Below are 24,867 nucleotides of genomic sequence, written 5' to 3'. Positions count from 1 at the left end.
GTGAAACCCCATCTCTACTGAAAATACAAAAATTAGCTGGCATGGTGGCGCATGCCTGTAGTCCCAGCTACTCAGGAGGCTGAGACAGGAGAATTGCTTGAACCTGGGAGGCAGAAGTAGCATTAAGCTGAGATCACACAACTGTACTCCAGCCTGGGTGACAGAGTGAGACTCCATCTTAAAAAAAAAAATTAACAAAAGATAGATTAGCAGGAGAAAAGGCTTATTATGCATGCATCCAGGAGCTTCACAGAAAAGAAGTGAAAACCTAAAGAAGTGGCCAGGCTTGAGGCTCATATACCATTTTAACAAAGGGTGATAAATCGTGGAAAAGTAAGCTGGGCATGGTGGCTCATGCCTGCAGTCCCAGCACTTTGGGAGGCTGAGGAAAGCGGATCACTTGAGGTCAGGAGTTCGAGACCAGCCTGGCCAACATGGTGAAACCCCATCTCTACTAAAAATACCAAAACATTAGCCAGGTGTGGTGGTGCACACCTGTAATCCCAACTACCCAGGAGCTGAGGCATGAAAATCCCTTGAACCTGGGAGGTAGAGGTTGCAGTGAGCCCAGATCGTGCCACTGTACTCCAGCATGGGCGACAGAGTGAGACTCTGTCTAAAATAAAAAAAAAAAATTGTGGAAAAGTGACAAAACGATGAAAAAGGGATTTGGACATCCAGGTGACGTAAATTGTGGGAAGGTAAGTAAAATATACAGGGGAAATTAATGGAAGATAAAGGGTTATTTAGCAAGATTTGCTTATGCAGATTCAAGTCTCCAGCGTTGAGTTATCTCCTCTACCTGATGGGAAATGTATACCCTGATTTAGGCAGAAAGGGAGAGGACAGAGAGTTCCTCTTCTGTCTGCTGCTTCTTAATTGCCTTCTACTCAAAATAATCCTTATGCTAAAGCAGCATACTTTGGAGTGGCACATGCTAATCCCTTCACATTAATGACTGCCAAACCCGGCAGGTGAAATGCTGATGGGGAACTTTATGGTGGTGGATCAGGCTCACAACCAGTGAACCCATGGATCTATCCAACACCCAGAGAGAGAAGAGACAAGCTTCTGCAGACCTTATGCAACAGAAAGCACAGGGCCCCACATAGGAAGCATTCTTGCCAAAAATCAACTCCAAACCTGATTAAAACTCTAGACTCTAGATCTAACTACCAGTTTGCAGGGGGATGAAAAGGCACAGAGGAACACAGTAAAGGATTCTACAGGAAAGACGTTAATAACTCCCCCCAACCTTGGCATTTCCTGTGAGAAATTCTAGAAAACTGATAATCCAGTTTCTTCAACAAAAACACTGTAGAAAAGTCGGGCATGGTGGCTCATGCCTGTAATCCCAGCACTTTGGGAGACTGAGGTGGGCAGATCACCTGAGGTCAGGAGTTCGAGACCAGCCTGACCAACATGGAGAAACCCTGTCTCTACTAAAAATACAAAATTAGCCAGGTGTGGTGGTACATGCCTGTAATCCCAGCTACTCGGGAGGCTGAGGCAGGAGAATTGCTTGAACCTGGGAGGAGGCGGAGGTTGCAGTGAGCCGAGATTGCGCCATTGCACTCCAGCCTGGGCAACAAGAGCGAAACTCCGTCCAAAAAAAAAAAAAAAAAAAAAAAAAAAAAAACCACTGTAGAAAAAAAGAGAAAGGGGAAAAAAAGATAAAAATTGATGAGGCCGGGCATGGTGGCTCACGCCTGTATTCCCACCACTTCGGGAGGCCGAGGGGGGTGGATCACCTGAGGTCAAGAGTTCAAGACCAGCTTGGCCTACATAGTGAAGCCCTGTCTCTACTAAAAATACAAAAATTAGTCGGGCGTGGGGGTGCACGCCTGTTATTCCCAGCTATTCGGGAGGATGAGGCAGGAGAATGTCTTGAACCTGGGAGGCAGAGGTTGCAGTGAGCCAAGATTGTGCCACTGCATGCCAGCCTGGGTGACAGAATGAGACTCAGTCTCAAAAAAAAGTTGATTGAAGGGACCCATCACTTAAATGCAACATATGAATCTTGTCTATATCCTAATTTGAACAAACCAACTGGGAGAGAAAAAGATTTAGGAGACAATGAAGGAAACCTGAACACGGACATATTGATAATAAGAAATTATCATCTTTGGTCTGGGCATGGCGGCTCACCCCTGTAATCTCAGCTCTTTGATTTGGGAGGCCGAGCTGGGTGGATTGCTTGAGTCCAAGAGTTCAAGACCAGCCTGGGCAACATAGTGAGATTCCGTCTCTAAAAAAATAATTAAAAAAAAGAAACAATCAAAAAATAAATAAAAAGAAATTATATTTTTAGATGTGAAAATATTATTGTAGTTATGTTAAAAAAGAGTCTTTACCTTGCAGATACCTAATGATGAATCTATGTTTGAAGTAATAAACTCTTTAGGATTTGCTTCAAAATAATCCAGTGCGGGGAACAGGTTGGGGTACACAGGAAATAAGGTAGGTAATTACCTAATAAAAAACGAGGTTCATTATACTAGCTTTTTATTTTTGCAAATTTTGAAATATTCTACAATAACAGTTTCTTAAAATATTCAAAAAATTTCAAGAGTATGCTTTTAGAGGAGGGAGGGGGGAAGAGGGCCCTCCAGTGGGCAGAGCACGAAGAACTGGTAGTGCGGGATTCTGGACTGGGAACGCTGTCATTCAGCCTGGCTATCCCGTAGGCGTGGAGGCCTGGAAATGCAGGTTGGGTCAGATGATGGGGGGCTGGAAAATTTCCACTCAATCCCGTCATCAGTAAAGACAGTCCCGAAGGTGGTAACAACCACAGCCACAATTCAATAGCAGCCATTCTTAATTTGGTTCTTATCATGCGCCAGGCTTTATGCCAAGTGCTTTGCATATATTATCTCAGTTGATCCGCAAAACAAACCTATTAGGTTGGCATCATTATCCCCATCTTACAAACAAAGAAATTGAATCTCAGAGAGATAAGTACAGTCATGCTCTGTATAATGACGTTTCGGTCAACAACAGACGGCATAAACAACAGTGGTCCCAAAAGATTATATCATATTTGTACTGTACCTTTTCTATGTTTAGAAACACAAATGCTTATTGTGTTACAGTTGCCTGCAGCATTCAGTCCAGTGACATGCTGGGCAGGTTTGCAGCCTAAGAGCCATAAGCTATACCACACAGCCTAGGTGTGGAGTAGGCGATACTATAAAGGTTTGTGTAAGTGCACTCTGCTGTTCTTCATTTCTCAAAACGTATCTCCATCATTAAGTGATGATGGAGACTGTAAGCTGTTCAAGCTCACACAGCCAGGACCCGGCAGAGCCAGGATTGCAGGGATACCTGCATTATCCCTGCTTTAACTGGTGTAATTTGGCCTTCACTTGCTTCATAACCTACTGTTTCATTTAAGACTTTGCTTGAAAAAAAAAATGCTTCCATTCCTTAAAAAATGTTTGGAAACCACTGCTAAGTATCCGCTGGAGGCATTTAAGGTGGTACAACTTAGCGGTTAGAATATGAGTTATAAAATCAGTCAGACCTGATTTCAAATTCTGTTCCTACCACTTTACTAGCTACGTGACCTCTGGGTGGCTACTCTCTCAGGGCCAAAGTTTCATCATTTGTAAAGTGGGAATAATAGCAATACTTCACGAGGGTTAAGAAAATCTCAGTAAATGTTAGCCTAGTTTTTTTATGTTAATAAAAGGTAGCTGTTATTATTATGCTATAAAACTCCACTTAGATAATGACTCAGATAGAGTCATACTTAGAGAAATAATATTTGCAACTGTATTCACTTGCTCTCTTCTGACAGATGAGGAAACTGAGGCCCATAAAGATGAAGTGACTTTCCCAAGAGCACCCACAGAAGAAATAGCAGAGCCAGGCTTTCAACTCAGGTTCTATTAGACTTCAGAGCCCTAGAATTTTTAACTATTTTAGTTTCTTGTGTTGGCTGGGTGCAGTGGTTCACATCTATAATCCTAGTGCTTTGGGAGGCCAAGGCAGGTGGATCATTTGAGGCCAAGAGTTCAAGACCAGCCTCTGCAAGATAGTGAGACCCCTGTTTCTCCAAAAAATCATTAAAAAATTAGCCAGGCATGGTGGTGCATGCTTGTAGCCCCAGCTACTTGGGAGGCTGAGGTGAGAGGATCACTTAGCCCAAGGAGTTCAAGGCTAAAGTGAGACCCCTGTTTCTCCAAAAAATCATTAAAAAATTAGCCAGGCATGGTGGTGCATGCTTGTAGCCCCAGCTACTTGGGAGGCTGAGGTGAGAGGATCACTTAGCCCAAGGAGTTCAAGGCTACAGTGAGCTATGATGGCAACACTACACTCCAGTCTGAACCAGACCCTGGCTTAAAAAAAAAAACAAAAAAAGCCGGGGGCGGGGGGGGGGAGGGGCAGGGGTGGGCATGGTGGCTCATGCCTGTAATCCCAGCACTTTGGGAGGCTGAGGCAGGTGGATCACGAGGTCAGGTGTCCAAGACCAGCCTGGCCAACATAGTGAAACCCTGTGTCTACTAAAAATACAAAAAATTAGCTGGGCGTGGTGGCAGGCACCTGTAATCGCAGCTACTCAGGAGGCTGAGGCAGGAGAATCGCTTGAACCCGGTGGAGGTTGCAGTGAGCTGAGAGCCAAGATCATGCTACTGAACTCCAGCCTGGGCGATAGAGCGAGACTCTGTCTCAAAAAAAAAAAAACAATGGATGTGTAAAATAGGGTGGACCGCATGGTGGAATGGTAGCTGTCCAGCAATAAAATAAGAGCGCAGGCCGGGTGTGGTGGCTCACACCTGAAATCCCAGCACTTTGGGAGGCTGAGGTGGGCAGATCAAGAGGTCAGGAGTTCACGACCAGCCTGACCAACATGGTAAAACCCTGTCTCTACTAAAAATACAAAAATTAGCCGGGCGTGGTGGCATGTGTCTGTAATCTCAGCTACTCAGGGGGCTAATGTAGGAGAATGGCATGAACCCAGGAGGCGGAGGTTTCAGTGAGCTGAGATTACACCACTGCACTCCAGCCTGGGCAACAGAGCAAGGCTCCGTCTTAAATAATAAAAAAAAACAACAACTGAGGGATGTGTACACAGGAGTTTGTTAATATGGTTTCTCATATCTTTATGTGTGTTTGAAATACTTCATGGCATAATATTTTATTTTATTTTATTTTATTTATTTTTGACACTGAATCTCACACTGTCACTCAGGCCAGAGTGCAGGGACACAAACATAGCTCACTGTAGCTTCGACCTCCTGGGCTCAAGCAATCCTCCTGCCTCAGCCTTCTGTGTAGCTGGGACTTCAAGTGCACACCAACACGCCTGACTAATTTTTAAAATTTTTTGTAGAGATGGGGTCTCACTATATTGTCCAGGCTGGTCCTGAACTCCTGGGCTCAACTCATCCTCCTGCCTCAGCCTTCCAAAGTGTTGGGATTATAGTAGTGAGCCACCATGCCCAGCCTAACATAATATTTTAAGGCAACCACAATAAAGACACCTTAACTTCAATCTGTCCAAAGCCATTCAGCTGTGAAGGACAAGGTTGAGAATTCTGGTGGCTGACGGGGTGCTCTTCATGTTACCTCCTAAACACAGTCCCTCCTGAGAGCCTGATTTACTTCATTACAAACCCCAACAATGGTGGCACTGTGGAGGCGGCCCGAGAACTTCAACAGGGTGAAATGGCCTCAGATGCTCCTGAGAAATGAGCACAGCACCCCGCCCTTGATGACTATCATCCCATTAAGACCTCCCACTACATTTTCTGACACCCAACAGACCAACCGACCACAACATTCCTGGGTTCTCCTCCCCTAAATCAGTGACAACCCAAACAAACAAAAATCCCCAGGCCTCTCCCATGGAAAGACGCCTCATTTCCCTCACCTGCACCTGAGTCTCCTTCCCAGGATGGTGACCTGAGGTAATGCTCCTTAGCGCCCCCTACAGCAAGTGACCGCTTTTGTATTTACCCTCCTACTGAGCCTCTATCACCCCTCCCCGAAAGCCCTTTTTATGTTAAATCAGTTCATGCTCTCTCTCTATTCTCTACTCTCTACCCTCCCATGATTTCCCATTACTTTGTAATAAAACCCCATAGATTTTACTATGGGCTTCATCTCCTACCTCTGCCTCCCATCTTGATCACTTTGCTCCAGCCCTCCGCACCCCATTCCAGCCTCCTCAAGGGCTCTTCAAAAGGCCACGTGCCCTCTGCCTGCATGACTCATTCCCTTCTTCCCTTGCTCCCTCACTTCATCCAGGTCTCTGTGGCAATGACACCTTCTCCAAGAGGCCTTGCCAGTCTGATTATTCAACCTAATCTTGCTTTATTTGTTGTTCTAGCCAGAAACCCTCGCACATTATGAAAAAACCTCACTCCCCATACAGAACACCCCTCATCACATGTAGCACCCCAATATAGCATCAGGGATGGAGCCTGGATGTCCCTCCAGCACTGGTGATCTGATGAGAAAATCTCTCAGGACGTCCAGTTATCACAGATTCCTCTTGTGGCTTATTCTCAGGGTCATCCTGCTTACTAATTCCTAACAGAACATCTGGGGCCCCTCTCCAATAGGGGCAGAAACTAGGAAGACTTTCAATTTTCACTCCTTAAGTTATCTCGAAATGAGATTTTTCAGAGTCACAGAGGTAGGCTAACTGGATTGGGACCACGAAGTGTCATTCACTGTACAACTTAAAAACTGTGTCTCATTGGCCGGGTGCAGTGGCTCACACCTGTAATCCCAGCACTTTGGGAGGCCGAGGTGGGTGGATCACCTGAGGTCAGGAGTTCGACACCAGCCTGGCCAACATGAGGAAACCCTGTCTCTACTAAAAACACAAAAATTAGCTCAGCATGGTGGCACGTGCCTGGAGCTACTCAGGAGGCTGAGATAGGAGAATCGCTTGAATCCAAGAGGCGGAGGTTGCAGTGAGCCGAGATCGTGCCACTACACTCCAATGTGGGCGACAGAGCAAGACGCCATCTCAAAAAAAAAAAAATTGTCTCTCATTAACAGGTCACCTCGTTATTTCTTATAAATCCGATCATCTGCACAACTGTATTGACCTGAGTATATTTTTGTATCATTCATTCAATGTAAATATTTACAACACAGCACAATTTTTGGAAAAAATTTTGCTGTTGCATCTGTTCATTTCTCAGCATTTCATTCTCAGTATTCAGTTTCTCAATGAAACCTCCCAAGACCTTACTGGACTTCAGAGAAGCCTTGTCCAGCTGCCTTTCCAAGAAGACCCTGCCTAGGAATAAAATTTCCTCTCCTTGAGGCCCAAATTCACAGTTCTCACTATTTGTGGATAAGTCAATTTTCAGTTCCAACTTGATTTCCAGTTCAATGCTGACTCCTCTGGTCCTCTTGGCTCCATGGTGTGGGCAGGATCCCGAGCTTCAAAATTTGCATCCATCACTCTTCTCAGCAGGAACACCTCAGCCCCAACTTCTGCTTCCCTTCTGTCCTCATGCACTTCCAGTCGGGGCTAACGTGCGCATGCGTCCTGGTTCTGGACGCTCTTTTTTTTTTTGAGATGGAATTTCACTCTTGTTGCCCAGGCTGGAGTGCAATGGTGCAATCTCAGCTCCCGGGTTCAAGCGATTCTCCTGCCTCAGCCTCCTGAGTAGCTGGGATTACAGGCATGCACCACCACGCCCGGCTAATTTTGTATTTTTAGTAGAGACAGGGTTTTTCCATGTTGGTCAGGCTGGTCTCGAACTCCTGACCTCAAGTGATCCACTCACCTCGGCCTCCCAAAGTGTTGGGATTACAGGCATGAGCCACCGCTCCTGGCCCGGACGCTCTCTTTTTACCGTCCACTTCTTCTAACACGCTCCCTGAGGTGCCTCAGCCCCTGGGAGGCATTCCTGGCCTTTTGTCACACCTGTTTTGTTTGAGCCACTGCACTGATAGGCACCTTGAGGCCTCGCGGGAGGACGGCCCTCCCTTCTCTGTGTGCAGGCCCTGAAGGGCGCACCACATGGAGACAGGTACAGAAAAGGCGGGAAAGCCGAGATGCAGTGTCTGGGGCTTTGAGGCTGGGTCTTGAAGGGCAAGCCCTTGAGTCCCCGAATAGCGACGAAGCCGCTGAGCTTCTCAGAACCCAGAAAAGGTATAGAGGAGGAGCTCACATGCACACATACGCACCCCAATCCATCCATCTGTCATCTATTCATATCTTTATTAACCAATTACATGTTGGGATGATAATCCTCTGAACATGTTGGTTTAAATAAAATATATTAATTTCATCTGTTTATTTTTACTTCTTTTAATTTGATTATTAGACAATTAAAAATTTTTAAATGGCGCCTGGAGCTACTCGGGAGGCTGAGGCAGGAGAATCGCTTGAATCCAAGAAGCTTGGATTTTTAAAAAAATAGCTTACATTACATTTCTTTCTTTTAATTTTTTAAAGTTATTTTAATTTTTTTTATTTTTTTGAGACAGAGTTTCGCTCTTGACACCCAGGCTGGAGTGCAATGGTACAATCTCTGCTCACTGCAACCTCCGCCTCCTGGGTTCAAGTGATTCTCCTGTCTCAGCCTCCTGAGTAGCTGGGATTACGAGCGCCAGCCACCATGCCCAGCTAATGTTTGTATTTTTAGTAAAGATGGGGTTTCACCATGTTGGTCAGGCTGGTCTCAAACTCCTGACTTCAGGTGATCCACCTGCTTTGGCTTCCCAGATTGCTGGGATTACAGGCGTGAGCCGCCACCCCTGGCCCCTTTTAATTTTTGTAGAGACAGAGTCTTGCTATGTTGTCCAGGCTGATCTCGAACTGGTGACCTCAAGGGTCATTCTTGCCTCAACCTCCCAAATTGCTGGGATTACAGGCATGAGCCACTGTGCCTGGCCTTGGCTTATATTGTATATCTATTGGACAATGTTGGGGTTGATAAAAAGGATTCATTGCAAAGCTCCTAACCCAGTGACTGGCTCATAATAGATATCTGATGGATTCTCTAAACATATTTTTACAGATTGCTTCCCTGTGAAAAGGTTTCTGCCCCATGGAGCTCAGCCTTAACTTGGGAGACACACAACAGTTGAGTGAACAAGCAAAGGTACTTTCAGATTATGATAAATAAGTGCCATAAAGGAAATAAAACAGCAGGAATTGGCAGCATTTAATTCAGGTGGCCGAGAGGGCCCCTCTGAGCTGGTGGTCTTTGAACTGAGCCCTGAATGACTGACAAAAGGAGCAGGCTCTGGATGGCTTGGGCAGGGCTCAAGGTTGTGGGAACAACCCCTGCAAAAGCTCTAAGGCAGCAATGAGACTTCTATGATTGAGGTAGGGAGAAGAGGTCTTGTGCTTGGGAAAAGAGTAGTTGGAAATGTACCTGCAGAGGTCAAGGTGTGGTGGGTGGCAGGTCACAGGGGCCTTGTAGGCCATGGTCACTGGTATTTGAAATGTGACAGGAAACTTTTGCAGCTGTCTCCACCCAGTTTCCGGTAGACTTAAGCCCTAAGACTCTAAGGCATCCATTGCATGTAATGAATTAAGTTATCTCCTACTGTAGTAAGTAATGGTATTAGCTAGTAGCATCCTTGGGAAAATCAAGAAAACAATCACTCAAACCATTCTCTGCAGAGCTTAATTGTCTCCCAAAACCCTAAGAAAGGTTGCAGGAGAGATATTTAGCAAAAGAGTTGAAAAAGATCACTCTGCCTGCAATGTAGAGAGTGGATGGGGTGGGGGCAAGAGGCAGGAATGGAGGGAGGGTGTTCAGTAGGAAGTCTTTCAAACTGGCCTGGAAGAGAGACAGCAGTGGCTTCCGTGGGGCCTGCAGTAGTCAGATAGTGAGAAGTGAACATGTATTTTGAAAACTGAAGCCAACTAGAACCAATGGATTAGATATGGAGGAAGAAGAAGGAGGAGTCAAGGATGGCTACTGAGATTTTGGCCTGAGCCACTGGATGGATGCCGGTGGTTTGGGGTCTAGTCTCAATTCTGCTGGATGACCCTGGGCAAACAAGTGACTTCTCTCTGCTGATGCTCAGTTTCCTCACCTGTAAAACGGGGATTGCCATGGAGATGTGATGAGATTATACATGAAATGCACAGGGCTGCCACATAGCAAGCACGTAAACTGCTGTTATTATCACTGTCATCATTCCTGCGCTGCTAACATACTGATGTAGCTACACGCATGGGCTCAGGAACCAGTCAGGCCTCAGTTGAGTTCCTAAGTTGTTATGTGACCTTAGGGAGGTCACTTCACATTCCTGAGCCTCAGGGTCCTCCTCTGTGAAGGGAGTTAATGAAAATACCCTCCCTCCAGACCCAGTTGTGAGGATTCAGTGACGTCTTGGACGTGAAGTGCTTAGCCCTCAGTGTGGCTCACAGTAGTTGGTCAGTTAACAGGACCTAAATGCTAGAGCAATTTGAGTTTTCTTCTCTGTGTATGTTTGGTGAGCAGTGTTGATGAAAAGAGTCAAACTGTAAAATATTTTGAAGAGATTTATTATGAGTGACCATGGCCCCGTGACACAGCCCCCAGGAGGTCCTGAGAACATTTGCCCAAGGTGGTCAGGGTGCAGCTTGGTTTTATAATTTTAGGTAGGCATGAAACATCAATCAAATACATTTTTTTTTTTCTTTTGAGACGGAGTCTCGCTCTGTCCCCCGGGCTGGAGTGCAGTGGCACGATCTCGGCTCACTGCAAGCCTCGCCTCCTAGGTTCACACCATTCTCCTGCCCCAGCGTCCCAAATAGCTGGGACTACAGGCGCCCGCCACCACTCCTGGCTAATTTTTTTTTTTTTTTTTTGTATTTTTAGTAGAGACGGGGTTTTGCCATGTTAGCCAGGATGATCTCAATCTCCTGACCTCGTGATCTGCCCGCCTCGGCCTCGCAAAGTGCTGGGATTACAGGCGTGAGCCACGATGCCTGGCCTCAAATACATTTAAGAAATTAATTGATTTGGTCCAGAAAGATGGGACAATTCAAAGTGGGGCAGGGCTTCCAGGCTATAGGTAAATTTAAACATTTGCTGGTTGACAACTGATTGAGTTTGTCTAAAGACCTGGGATTGACAGAAAGGATATGTTCAGGTTAAAAGATTGTGGAGACCAAGGTTCTTTTGAAGTCTTACAGTGGCTGCCCTTAGAGACAATAGATGACAAATGTTTCCTATTCAGATCTTTAAAAGGTGCTGGACTCTTAGTTAATCTCTTCAGGATTGGGAGGGCCTGGAAGAGAAAGATCTAGCTATGTTGATAGAGATTCTTTACAGATGCACATTTTCCCCACAAAGGACAGCTTTGCAGGCCCATTTCAAAATATGATTTTGGAGTAAAATATTTTGACTTTCTTCTTTATCAAGTAACGTTATGCCACAGTAAGACTGGAAAGTAAGTCACGATATATAGGGTTAAATAAAACCCAACTGATGAGAATTTATGGTTTTTAGGGCATGATTCTCTGGGCCCCTTAGATAGGAATTTGGGCAGGATAAAAAATCAGAGCTTAGTCCTCAGCAGAATCAACTTAAAACCAGGCTTTATGTGTTTATTATGAAATAATATATGCTCATGGGAAAAATGTAAACAGTACAGAATTATGTAAAGCAGAAAATGAGGCCGGGTGCAGGGGCTCATGCCTGTAATCCCAGCATTTTGGGAGGCTGAGGCGAAACAATTGCTTGAGGTCAAGAGTTCCAGGCTGCAGTAAGGTATGATTGTGCCACTGCACTCCAGACTGTTTTTTAGTGACAGTCTCACTCTGTCACTAAAAAACAAATTTTTTATTGAAAAAAAAAAAAAGAAAATTGACCTACCTTCCCTCCTCCCAATTTCCTAAGTAACCATTGTTGACTGTCAAGTAGGCTTTGAGAATTTCACGTACATGTGTACACATCCATGCTTTCCTAGCAGAGGCTGAGAATTCAGACTCCGGAGTCATACAGATCCAGGTTCTAGTCCTGCCCTGCCACTTATTTGCTGCGAGATATAGGACAAGTTATTCCACAATCACTCTAAGTCTCAGTTCCTTTTTTTGTTTGTTTGTTTTGTTTTTTGGAGACAAAGTCTCACTCTGCTGCCCAGGCTGGAGTGCAGTGACTCGATCTCAACTCGCTGTAGCCTCCATACTCCCACCTTAGTCTTCTGAGTAGCTGGGACCACAGGTACATGCCACCATGCCTGGCTAATCTTTTTTATATTTTGTAGAGACAGGGTTTCACCATGTTGCCCAAGCTGGTCTTGAACTCCTGGGCTCGAGTGATCCTCCCCAAGTGTTGGGATTACAGGTGTGAGCCATGTGCCCGGCCAATTTCCCTTTTTGTAAAAAGAAAAGTCATGGCAATACCTATGTCCCTGTGCTTTGGTAAGAATTCATTGAACGGTGCATGCAGAGAGGTTAGCTCTGTGCTCACATGTATGAAGGTCTCAAAAACACTCAGCTGCTATTATTATATATATATATAGTCATGCACCACATAACGACGTTCTGGTCATTGACAGACTGCGTATATATGCAATGGTGGTCCCATATGATTAGAATGGAGCTGAAAAATTCCTATCACCTACTGACATTGTAGCTGCTGTAACATCATAGCACAATGCATTACCTTTTCTATGTTGAGATACAAAAATACTGTTGTGCTCCAGTTGCCTGCAATATTCAGTACAGTACCATGGTTTGTAGCGTAGGAGCAATAGGCCATACCATTATAGCCTAGGTGTGCAGTAGGCCATCTCATCTAGGTGTGTGTAAGTACACTCTATGATGTTTGCATAATGACAAAATTGCCTGTATTTGTCAGAACATATCCCCATTGTTAAGTGACACATAACTATACTGATTTTAAGATTATAGACAGTACTGTTTTATTTATTCTCTTCTACAACTGCTATTGTAGCTTCATAAGATGTCTCAGACCTCTTTCCGTACCAAGACTCATACTGAAGGCCAGGCGCAGTGGCTCACACCTGTAATTCCAGCACTTTGGGAGGCAGAGGAGGGTGGATCACTTGAGCTCAGGAGTTTGAGACCAGCCTGGCCAACATGGTGAAACCCTGTCTCTACTAAAAATGCAAAAATGAGCTGGGTGTGGTGGCGGGCACCTGTAATCCTAGCTACTTGGTAGGCTGAGGCAGGAGAATCTCTTGAACCTGGGAGGCAGAGGTTGCAGTGAGCCGAGACTGTGCCATTGCACTCCAGCCTGGGCAACAGAGCAAGACTCTGTCTCAAAAAAACAAAAAACAAAGACTCATCTTGATTTAATGCAGGGTTAAAAGACCCCCCCTTGCCAACTTCCTCATCCTTAAGTTTCTGCTTCTGGGCGATTTCCAGTGTCTGGGTGTGGATCACAGAGGCACAGCAGCCTGAGTGGTGCTTGGACCTGCCAGGGTTTGCAGGCGGGTAGTAGCCTTATCTGCCCAGGAGGTGGCAGGCAGAATCTGAGGAGGATGGTAGGTAGCACAATGAGAAAGTGTGGGGTGCTTTACAGCCTTTATCTCTGTGACCTATACCCTTGGGACCTGGTGTGACTTTTGAGTCACATCTTGCTTCCCTCGAAGGGGCCATGCATCCTACTTTCACTTTTCCCTGGGGTCTTAGGGCAGAGTTCAGGCTATCCAGAAACTAAGCTGATCCCAGGAGCTGATGTTATGGTTTTATAGAACCTGCTGTCTAGAATTTTTTATTTTTATTTTTGGTGAGACAGGGTGTCACTCTGTCACCCAGGTTGGAGTGCAGTGGCACAATCTTGGCTCACTGCAACCTCCGCCTCCCAGGCTCAAGTGATCCTCCCACCTTAGCCTCCCGAGTAGCTGGGACCACAGGCTCGCCACCACACCTGGCTAATATTTTGTATTTTTTGGTAGAGATGGGGTTTTGCCATGTGAAACTTCTGAGCTCGGGTGGTTCTCCCGCCTCGGCCTCCCAAAGTGCTGGGATCACAGGCATGAGCCATCCCGCCCGGCCTGTCTAGAATATTTTTTAACTGGCTTTGTGATTATATTCTAGGATATTTTTCATTTCATTTTAAAAAAAGGGAATCTATGGTTATGATAAATGGTTATTTTCATCCCACCTCTCTCCCCACTGTATACATACCGCTCTTAGTTCTGGGACTTATTCTCTCTCCTTCCAGGATCTAAGCCCCTTCTCCTTCCTTCTCCATCCAGCTCTTCTCTAAGGTGCTACTGATCTGACAGTTCCACTTTTCTTCTTTTTTCTGCTCCTGTAATATCACAAAACTCAGATGTCTTCTTTGCTCCAAGGACCTTATATGACTTACCCCTGTCTGTACCCGTTTCCCTCTTTATGAAGGAGCTAGTCCTGGATTCTTGGGGACCAAGTCCTTGAGAGGTGACAAGCCTTAACAGTCCTGTCTGCAGAGGAGGTGATGGAAGGGCCCAGATAAATGACAGTGGACATGGGTGAGAGGTCAGGAGCAGCGACGGTGATTTCTTTGGTACAGGATAGTTCCTGTCAGGGATCATTGCTATATTAGGGCCAATAATAATTCTTTTACCATCTGGCCCATGGGCTGTTGTCAGGATCAAATGAGATAAGACTTCTGAAACCATTTTGTACCAGGTGAAGCACTTTATAATCTGTCTGATATCATTAATTAGCAAAATTACCCATACCCCAACCATGCTGTGGTAGGAAGGACACTGCCTGGAAAGTTAGGAGACCTGAGTCTGCTACCACCTCCCTGATGGTGAGTAGTACGTTTCTTTTGCTAGCAAATTGGTTCATTCATTTGTTTAACGCTGACTCTGTGTCAAACATGGTTCTGACTGCTGGGGATGGATAGGTGTACAAAATGGGGCCGGGCATAGTGGCTCAGGTCTACGATCCCAGCACTTTGGGAGGCTGAGATGGAAGGATTACTTGAGGCCAGGCAGGGGTTCGAGACTAGCCTGAGCAACATAGCATGACCCTGTCTCTACCAAAAAAAAAAAAAAAAAAAAAAAAAAAAAAGCCAGGCTTGATGGTGTGCACCAATAGACCCAGCTACTTGAGAGGTTGAGGCAGGCAGGAGGATCACTTAAGCCCAGGAGTTTGCAGCTGCAGTGAGCCGTGATTGCGACATTGCATTCCTGCCTGGGCAAAAGAGTAAGACCTCATCTCCAAAAAAGAAACAAAAACATGCCGGGCCCGGTGGCTCACGCCTGTAATCCCAGCACTTTGGGAGCCAAGGCAAGCGAATCACCTGAGGTCAGGAGTTTGAGAGCAGCCTGGCCAACATGGCGAACCCCGTCTCTATTAAAAATACAAAAATTACGCAGGTGTGGTGGCGGACCCCTGCAATCCCAGCTATTCAGGAGGCTGAGGCAGGAGAATTGCTTGAACCCAGGAGGCGGAGGTTGCAGTGAGCCGAGATCGTGCCATTGCACTCCAGCCTGGGTGACAAGAGTGAAACTACGTCTCAAAAAAAAAAAAAAAAAAGAAAAAAAGAAACAAAAACCTAAGCAAAATAACTAAAGTAGATGAGTTATCCTGGAACTTACATTCAAGAGGGGAAGACAGACAATTAGCAGGCAAACAAACAATAACAATAAAGAGGAAATACTTGGGGCTAATAACGGTGGGTGAAATCCATGAATCTCCTTTTGCTGCCTCCTGAAATCACACTGTAATGACAGTAAAGAGATCTTTTAGAAAGCAGTCCCCGTAAGTACAGGGAGAACATAAGAGGATACAATACCACCAAAATTTTGCCAGCTGGACAGCAGATGAATGAGTGGTAACTGGTGACTGACTTAGCAGACCTGTGAAAGTTGGATCATAAGCCAACAGTGGGAAAAACCAAGATTCAATGAAGTTTCTACTGCAGAATCCACATAAAGCTCATGAACTAGTGGCAACAGGTTCCTCTGGAAATGGGACAAAGGACAAGCTAACATAAGGAAAATAGGCTGAAAGTCTTATTCTTAGAGACAGCATCTTGCTTTGTTGCCCAGGCTGGAGTGCAGTGGTGTGATCATAGCTCACTGTAGCCTTGACCTCCTGGGCTAAGTGATCCTCCTGCCTCAGCCTCCCGAGTAGCTGGGACTGCCGAGTAGGCAGGCACCACTATGCCACCATGCCAGGCTATTTAAAATTTTTTTTTTTGGCCAGGCACAGTGGCTCACGTCTGTAATCCCAGCACTTTGGGAGGCCGAGGCAGGCAGATCACCTGAGGTTGGGAGTTGGAGACCAGCCTGACCAACATGGAGAAATCCCATCTCTACTAAAAATACAAAATTAGCTGGGCATGGTGGTGCATGCCTGTAATCCCAGCTACTTGGGAGGCTAAGGCAGGAGATCGCTTGAACCCGGGAGGCAGAGGTTGCGGTGAGCCGAGATCGCGTCGTCATTGCCCTCCATCCTGGGCAACAAGAGCAAAACTCCCTCTCAAAAAAAAAAAATTTTTTTTTTTTTTTTTAGATACAGGGTCTCACTATGTTGCCCAGACTAGTATGGATCTCCTGGGCTCAAGCAGTCCTTCAGCTTTGGCCTCCCAAAGTGCTGAGATTACAGGTGTGAGCCATGGCACTCAACCATTCTTTTCTGGTTTAGACATCATGTCATAGTGCCTTTATATACTTTTTATGTATCTAAAAAAAAAGTAGTCCCTTCCCTTCTCTTCAATGTGAGCAGACAACTAAGAATTACCATATATATGATGACAACTTCTAACATAAAATATAGCAACTGACACCAAAAAAGGCAACTTAGAGGAGGGAGATGAAGATTCCTCAGAGAAATCAGAGTGGACATAGCAATCATGAAACAAGGTCAGCATGCTAAGAAGGAATAAAAACGTGCTCAGAAATGAAAAGTGATAGCAAAAATGAAAAATAGAAGGGCTGGAAGATAAGAAAATCTCACAGAAAGTAAAGCAAAACAATGGGGAGACAAAAAATGGGAAAAAAGGGAAAATTAGAGGGCCGTGTAAGAAGTGCAGTGTCCCCCAAATAACAGGGATTCCAGAAGGAGAGAATAGAGAAAATGAAGGCAAGGAAACCATCACAAAGTGTTTCAAGAGAATCTTCCCAAATGGAAGGAAATTATTTTGTAGACTGGAAGAGTCCATTGAATGCCCAATGGATGGAATTTTAGATACCTTGTGAGAAAGGTAAGGATCCTGCAGGCTTCCAGAGAGAAAAAGACAGGCCATGGACAAAGGATAGGAGTCAGGATGTCTTGGGAATTTTCAGCATTGCCGCATTGTCTTCAAGTTCTGAAGAAGAATGATTGCCAACCCAGAATATTCCATACATAGCCCAATATCAACTACGCATGAGAGTGGGATAAAGACATTTTCTGACATGCAGGATTTCAAAGCATTTACTTTCTAAAGAAGCTGTGTCAGGGTTGGGCATGGTGGCTCATGCCTGTAATCCCAGCAATTTGGGAGGCCGAGGCAGAAGGATGACTTGAGCCCAGGAGTTTGAGAACAGCCCTGGGCAGGATAGTGAGACCCTCCCCTTTCTATAAACGAACAAACAAAATAGCCAGGTGTGGTGACACCTGTGATCCCAATGCTTTGAGGGGATTGGGCAGGAGGATTGTTTGGGCCCAGGAGATGGAGGCCACAGTGAGCCATGATTGTACCACCACACTCCAGCCTGGGCAACAGAGAGAGACTCTGTCTCCAAAAAAATTAATAAATAATAAAAATAAGTAAATGTGGGATATGATGAGGTTTCTCTTCAAATAGCCGATCAATCCTTTATTCTTTAATTCATAGTATCCCCCCACCCCTTTTTCCTTTTTCTCCTTCTTTTTCCTTTCTGCCTTTGTTCCATGCCCAGACACGCCACAGTACCAGGCGTTATTAGTACCAGCTCACATTCTTTTCCTTATTTGGAAAGAAGACTAGCTGTCTAGCTCATTGCAGACACCCCTTCCCCTTTCCCCTCTCTCCCTTACGTGCCCACCTTATCTAAAGAAAGTTCAAATGTTTAGCCAACTGGGACTAGTTTAGATTGTATGGCCCGACTCCGGCCAATGGGGAAAGGGTACAGGGGCAGGACTTGCATTAGGAATAAAGGCTCTCGTGCCCCTTTGTTCAGGTGTGCTCTCATGGCAACTGGCCAAGGAGAAGCACCCCTCTGCGCAAGTAAAATTGCTTGGCTAAGAATCCTTTGTTTGAGTGTTCAATTTCCTTAGGATTTGGAGCGTTATTCCCAACAGTAAATAAAGAAGCTGCTTAAGGATGTAAACCAAGGAAGAGGAAGACAAGAGCAGAGAAGCAAAGAGGCTTTCCACTTAAGAGCTTCAGGTGTGAGCTGGCTGGGCATGGTGGCTCAATGCCCATAATCCCAGCACTTTGGGAGGCCGAGGTGGGTGGATCACATGGGGCCAGGAGTTCAAGACCAACATGGTGAAACCCTGTCTCTACTAAAAATACAAGAAAAATTAGCTGGGCATGAAGGCACGCACCTGTAATCCCAGCTACTCGGGAAGCTGAGGCAAGAGAATTGCTTGAACCCAGGAGGCAGAGGTTGCAGTGAGCCAAGATCAAACCACTGCACTCCAGCCTGGGCAACAGAGCGAGACTCCATCTAAAAGAAAAAAAAAAAAAAAGAGCTTCAAGCGTGAGCTATACACCTGGCATAAACCACCACCCAGGCAGACTGGAACAGGTCAGAAAGTTCCAAGACACATTTCTTCAGGGAGATGAAATCTGTATCCTCCTAAAACCCCTGAAGTTCTTGAGAGGAGACAAGAACATTGACAAAGAGTTTGGGGTTGAATTCGTGGTAAACATGTAGACTAAACACATGAAAAAATAAGGTGATTATTAATTCCAGGGGATTTGGGAGGAAAGTTGTGCAGGATAAAAAAGGAACTGGCTGGGCGCGGTGGCTCACACCTGTAATCCCAGCACTTTGGGAGGCCGAGGCAGGCAGATCACTAGGTCAGGAGATCGAGACCATCCTGGCTAACACAGTGAAACTCAGTCTCTACTAAAAATAAAAATTAGTCAGGCTAGGTGGCGGGCACCTGTAATCCCAGCTACTCGGGAGGCTTAGGCAGGGAGAATTGCTTGAACCTGGGAGGCGGAAGTTGCAGTGAGCTGGGATCGTGCCACTGCACTCCAGCCTGGGCGACAGAGTGAGATTCCGTCTCAAGAAAAAAAAAAAAAGGAGCTGTTATTTACTACAGAGCTCCAATGTCAATAACATCGATGTAGTCACGATCATGCAAACACTGAATATTTTCTAACATAGTGACAACGGGAGCAGATCGGGAAGACAGGGTGGGAAGGGTGTTGTACATATTGGGAAAAGAATAAGAGCATAGTCTTCATCTGCCACAGAATAATTTAACAGATGAAACCTGATATTGAGAAATGAAGAAATACAGTAAAATAAGCAAGCCCCTTAAAGGCATGGAGGGATAAATATTTTGCTGACAAGAGGTAGCAGCAGCTGCCTCCAGGAAGCAGTAAGTGACTGTGGTGGAGAGAGAGGGGAAGGAAGTTGTTTTTCACAGTCAACCATTTGATGCGTTAAGGGATGTGCAAGTCTAACGGATAAAAATAACAAGTAGACAAAAATAGATGCTATCAGCTAACGATACACCCTGCGAAGTCAGCAACTAGGGATTATGTGAATGTGTCAAAAGGGAAGCCACTTAGGAGTGGTGGAGGGGGAAGTCCTTTGAGGAAATAACATTTGAGTCACAGGCAGCCTCAAAGAGGGGAAATTCAGCTGGATGAGTACCTGGGGAACGAGGGCTCCACGAAAAGGGAACCACAAGGAGAAGGAGCTTAGTGAGCTGTCGGTAACAAAAAAGGAAGAGTGAAGGGAGCTGGAGGAGGGCTTGGAGGAAGGGAGTAGGGATGAGCTGGGTTGGGTGAGAGCCAAGTGCCAGATGCTTCAGGGGCCTTGCCGGCTTTGGGGAAGGCATGGGATTTTACTCTGAGGATCATGAGAAGTATCTGGAGGCCTTCAAGCAGAAGAATGGAATTACATTTTTAAAACATTTCCATGGTTAAACATGTATTTGGCATCTCCAGTGCGAGACACTTTTCTAAGTGCTTTGGAGGTACAATATGAAATTCGTTTCATCTTCATAATAACATGATGATGTAGGTGCTGTTAGCCCTATTTTTTTCTTCTTTTATTTCTTACTTATATATTTTTTGAGTCAGGGTCTCACTCTGTCATTCAGGCTGGAGTACAGTGGCTCACTGCAGCCTCTACCTCCTGGGTTCGAACAGTCCTCCCTCCTCAGCCTCCCAAGTAGCTGGGACTACAGGTGTGTGCCACCATGCCCGGCTAATTTATTTTATTTAATAATTTCATTTTTTTTCTTTTTCTTTTTTAAAATCAACTACATGTATTTATTTATTTATTTATTTATTTATTTATTTATTTATTTATTTATTTAGAGATGGGGTCTTACTCTGTTGCCCAGGCTGGTCTCAAACGCCTGGTCTCAAGTGATCCTTCTACCTTGGCCTCCCAAGGTGTTAGGATTACACGTGTGAGCCACTGCACCTGGCCTTTTTTTTTTTAAATCTTGGGAGAGGCCAGGCTCAGTGGCTCACGCCTGTAATCCCAGCACTTTGGGAGGCTGAGGCGGGTGGATCACTTGAGGTCAGGAGTTCAAGACCAACCTGGCCAACATGGTGAAAGCCCGTCTCTACTAAAAATACAAAAATTAGCTGGGAGTGGTGGCGCATGCCTGTAATCCCAGCTACTCAGGAGGGCGAGGCACAAGAATTGCTTGAACCGGGGAGGCGGAGGTTGCAGTGAGCTGAGATGACGCCACTCTACTCCAGCCTGGGCGACAGAGCGAGACTCCGTCTCAAAGAAAAAAAAAAAATTCTCGTGAGAAAACGAAAGCGCAGCAAAGTTCAGTTGCACAGCGCTAGGACAGGATTCAAACTCAGTACACCCTGCTGCCCCTTCCTGGAGAGCCCTCAGCTTGTCCCCTAGAGGACCAGGACTAAATTCACTGCTTCTCAACCCTCACTCTACTTCACAAGCAACTGGAGAGCTTTAGAAAATACAATGCCCAAACACACCGGCAGTTTTGGAAACTCCTCCAGTGGCTTTGGAGCGCAGCCAGGGTTGAGAAGTGGACCCAGGGCTGGAGGCCTGCTCGCATCCCCCGAGCTCTATGCTTCTGTCCTCACACCTTCATTTCTGTTGCAGGCCAGTGGACCCGGGACAACATGGGACGGCTCTTGGTGACTCCTTGGCCTCCCATCACTTTCTTGGAGCCCAGGCCCCTTCTTCTCCCCAGCCACGACTCCTCCTAGAAGCCAGGTTTCTTGCTGGTCTCTACTCTGCTCTCAGCACCAGGCATCTTACCCCACCCCCGATGCCTTTCCTTTCTCAGAACCTCGATGGAGGTCAGTCTCCATCGCTCTCCCCAACTTTCTATACCAAACAACTGCACACCGCATGAGTCACGATTCCTGCCCTCTTTTCTCTTCCTCAGTGAAGTAAAGATTGAGAGAGAGTGTGCCTGTGGTTTTGAGAGGGAGTCGGGAATCGTGGAGGAGGGGCCAGAACACCATCTCACTGAGGACTTGCGTGTGTCACTTTGCATCGCTGAGCCCCAGCTTTTCTTGTTGTTAAGTAGGGAGAGGATATCTGTTGTGCTTCTTTTTTTTTTTTTTTTTTTTGATTTGGAGTCTCTCTCTGTTGCAAGACTGGAGTGCAGTGGTGCGATCTCGTCTTACTGCAACCTCTGCCTCCCAGGTTCAAGTGATTCTCCTGCCCCTGAGTAGCTGGGATTATAGGTGTGTGCCACCACGCCTCGCTAATTTTTTTGTATTTTTAGTAGAGACGGGGTTTTACCATGTTGGTCAGGCTGGTCTTGAACTCCTGACCTCGTGATCCGCCCGCCTCAGCCTCCCAAAGTGCTGGGATTACAGGCATGAGCCACCGTGCCCAGCCTGTTGTGCTTCTTAAAAGCCTTTGAGACTCCCTGGGATCTGACGCTTTCTGACTTTTCAGCTGTCACTAAGCTGCAGCCACCCTGGCGTTTCTTTTCCTGGCACAAATTCAGCCTGTTCAGGCCTTGCACAGGCCTGGAGCCCTTTGCTTGGGACATTATTCCCCCAGTTCTTGGCATACAAGATTCCTCCTTGCCATTCTAGTCCCAGCTCAAATATCATCTTTGCATGGCCTTCTCAAGCTCAAGCTGTGTGTTCAAAAGTAACCACCTACTCCCTTCCTGGGAGTCATGTTCTATCCCAGCTCGATTCTATCGTCTTCACAGCACGTAGCACCAGTGCAAAGGATCCTGCTTATGGGTCTTGCTCTCCCTGTCTGCCCAGCAATGGGAGCTGCTTGAGGGCAGGAATCTTACCCTTTTTGTTCACTGCTGTATCCTTAGCACCTAAAACAGGGCCTGACACATGGTAGGCCTCCATAAATGTTGGCGGATGAATGAAGGCTACGGCGTGGAAACTCAAATGGTGTAATGTTTGCCATGGCACTTTAGAAATTCTCAACTGCAGCCCACATGGGTGAGCTTTTTATTTAAAATAGCTAGATTTGGGAGCAGTGTGTTTACTTTCCTAACTCTGTTTTCTCGAGGCTGGTCGTAGCTCGGACTGACAGATGGCAGAGGACAATGTTTGGGGAGAGGGAACCGGGGTTAGTATGTAGCTTGGACAACCCCTCCTTGGGTAAGCTGCTGGTGGCCAGCTGGCCGTGGCCAGCGTTTGCAGAGTCGGCTCCCCTCCCGCACTGCTTGACCTCGCATCTACTTTCCCAGACCTTTGAAACTTTGCCAAGTGGGTTACTGGATGACCGCTTCTGAAGGCTTAGAGATCTTTGGCCCAATTTCCTGATTGGATGTGCAATTTGTAGATGAGAAATGTCCTCATTTCCTGTGATTAGAGATAAATAATGAAAAGGAAAAAAAAAAAGTGGGGCAAAAGCACTTATCCACAGGAGGCAGGGCAAGGTGAAAAGAAGAACTAGCACAGACCCAGCGCTGAGAGGCAGGACGTTTAAGGGAGTGAGGCTGGAATCATGGCTGTGTGTTTCCTCCAGACCCTCTCCATGCCCACTGCCCCCCCCCCCCTCCTTTTACAACCATAGTATTCATCACCAAGCCACACTGCACCTGAGCTCTGGTTGTGCGGGCTGATGAGAAGTTCTGAGGAAGGGGCCCAGGAGCATCTTTTCCAGAAAGGGGAAGTGAAATAATGCCAGGTTCCCTTTTCCTGCTGCTCAGGCCCCCAGGTTGGGCCAGGTCAGATCCCTCCACCCCTGTTTCCTGGTAGCGGCACTAGGCTGCCGTCTGTGTTATTCATTAACCAGGCACTAATATTTCTGTTTACCCATCTGTCATCCTGCTTTGGGGCAGGGGGTTCAGAGGAGCTGTGCAATCATACAGCCACCCGGATGCTTTGGAGCAGGCCCAGCCAGCCACATTTAACTAGTGTTTACTGTATAGGAAGCACTGTGCAAGAGGCTTGCATGAAGCGTTGGTGGGGAAAGAGAAAGTTTTCTCAAGGAAGATGTGATCTGGCTGCCATTTGAGCAGATGTACTGTGAGTTGCATGCAGGGATATGTCTGAGCTCATTACATTATAATAAGAGCCCATTATTAGCATCTCTTGCCAAACCCATGTTCAAGATCTTCATATTGGTAGCAATGATCCCTGGTGGGAGTGTATGTGCCACAGAAATTTGCAAATGCAATAGATCAGGGCTTCCTACCCTTCCCCTATCTATCTATCTATCTATCTATCTATCTATCTATCTATCTATCTATCTAATCTATTATCTGTCTACCTATTACCTACCTGTGTCTATCTATCTATCTATCTATCTATCTATCTATCTATCTATCTATCTATCATCTATCTAGTCTATTATCTGTCTACCTACTACCTACCTGTGCCTATCTATCTATCTATCTATCTATCTATCTATCTATCTATCTATCTAATCTATTATCTGTCTACCTACTAGCTACCTGTGTATATCTATCTATCTATCTATCTATCTATCTATCTATCTATCTAATCTATTATCTGTCTACCTACTACCTACCTGTGTATCTTTATCTCTCTGTCTCTGTCTCTCTCTCTCTTTCTCTATCTCTCTAATCTATTATTTGTCTGCCTATCTACTTATCTGTCTATGTAATCTGTCTGTCCTGTCGGTTCTGTTTTCTGGAGAACCCTGACCAATATCCCTACTGATTCTGAAGTCCTGGGGAAGTGAGGACAGTCATCTATGGTTCAGCAAACGCTTCAGGTAGTTCCAATATTTGCTTACATTTAAAACCCCTGTTTGAGCCCTTCACTGGCCTTCTCTCTGGCCTTGAGAGATGCTAAGGTTTTCTCTCTCCTCAGAGCCTTTGCATCAGCAATTTCTGTTTCCAGAATGTTCCTGGGGGCCTTTGTATGTCAACTCCCTTTCATTGTTCAGGGCTCAGCTGAACATCACTAACTTAGGAGATTCAACTTCCGAATGAAGAAACAGGCCGATGTGTCAAGTGGCTTGTTCCCAGGTGATGCAGCAGCTGCTGGCTCAGAGGCCACATATTGAGAACCTCTGGGCTGGAATACTATCAATGGGGACAGAGTGAAAGAAGATGAGGTTGAGGAGCTGAGCAGGGGCTTCCAGGTCACAGAAAGGAATTTGTATTCTAAGAGCCTCTAGAAGTCATTCGAGGATTTGAAGCAAGATATTGGAATGATCTGATTTCCATTTTAAGAAGATCATTCTGGCAGCTGTGCCTACCTGAAGGGACCTGAAGGGGAATGTTTGTTAGGATCAAGGAGACCATGTGCATGAGAGTTAAGAAACCATAGACTTCTATGCAAACACGCAGGGTTTTCATCGGGCTAGCAGCTGCCTGAAAAGACCGTGCAAAGTATTTTAGGTCACTAAAAGGAGTTTGAATGAGCTTCTAAGAGCTTC

The 24,867-nt window shown here is 45.9% G+C and overlaps 1 protein-coding gene across 1 annotated transcript in view; it reads left to right on the top strand.

The window, feature by feature from the left end:
- KRTDAP (keratinocyte differentiation associated protein) overlaps window positions 1–24,867 on the top strand; it is a 61,599-nt gene that overhangs the window by 9,838 nt on the left and 26,894 nt on the right. Inside the window, exon 1 of the mRNA XM_063800704.1 lies at window positions 8,994–9,077. The gene's annotated coding sequence lies outside the window, so the exon portion shown is untranslated. Of the gene's footprint in view, window positions 9,078–24,867 lie in introns of the transcript that reaches the window.

This window comes from Pan troglodytes, chromosome 20 (genome assembly GCF_028858775.2).
Source record: "Pan troglodytes isolate AG18354 chromosome 20, NHGRI_mPanTro3-v2.0_pri, whole genome shotgun sequence".
Classification (NCBI taxonomy): domain Eukaryota; kingdom Metazoa; phylum Chordata; class Mammalia; order Primates; family Hominidae; genus Pan; species Pan troglodytes.
This window is presented reverse-complemented; position numbering and strand designations above follow the sequence as displayed.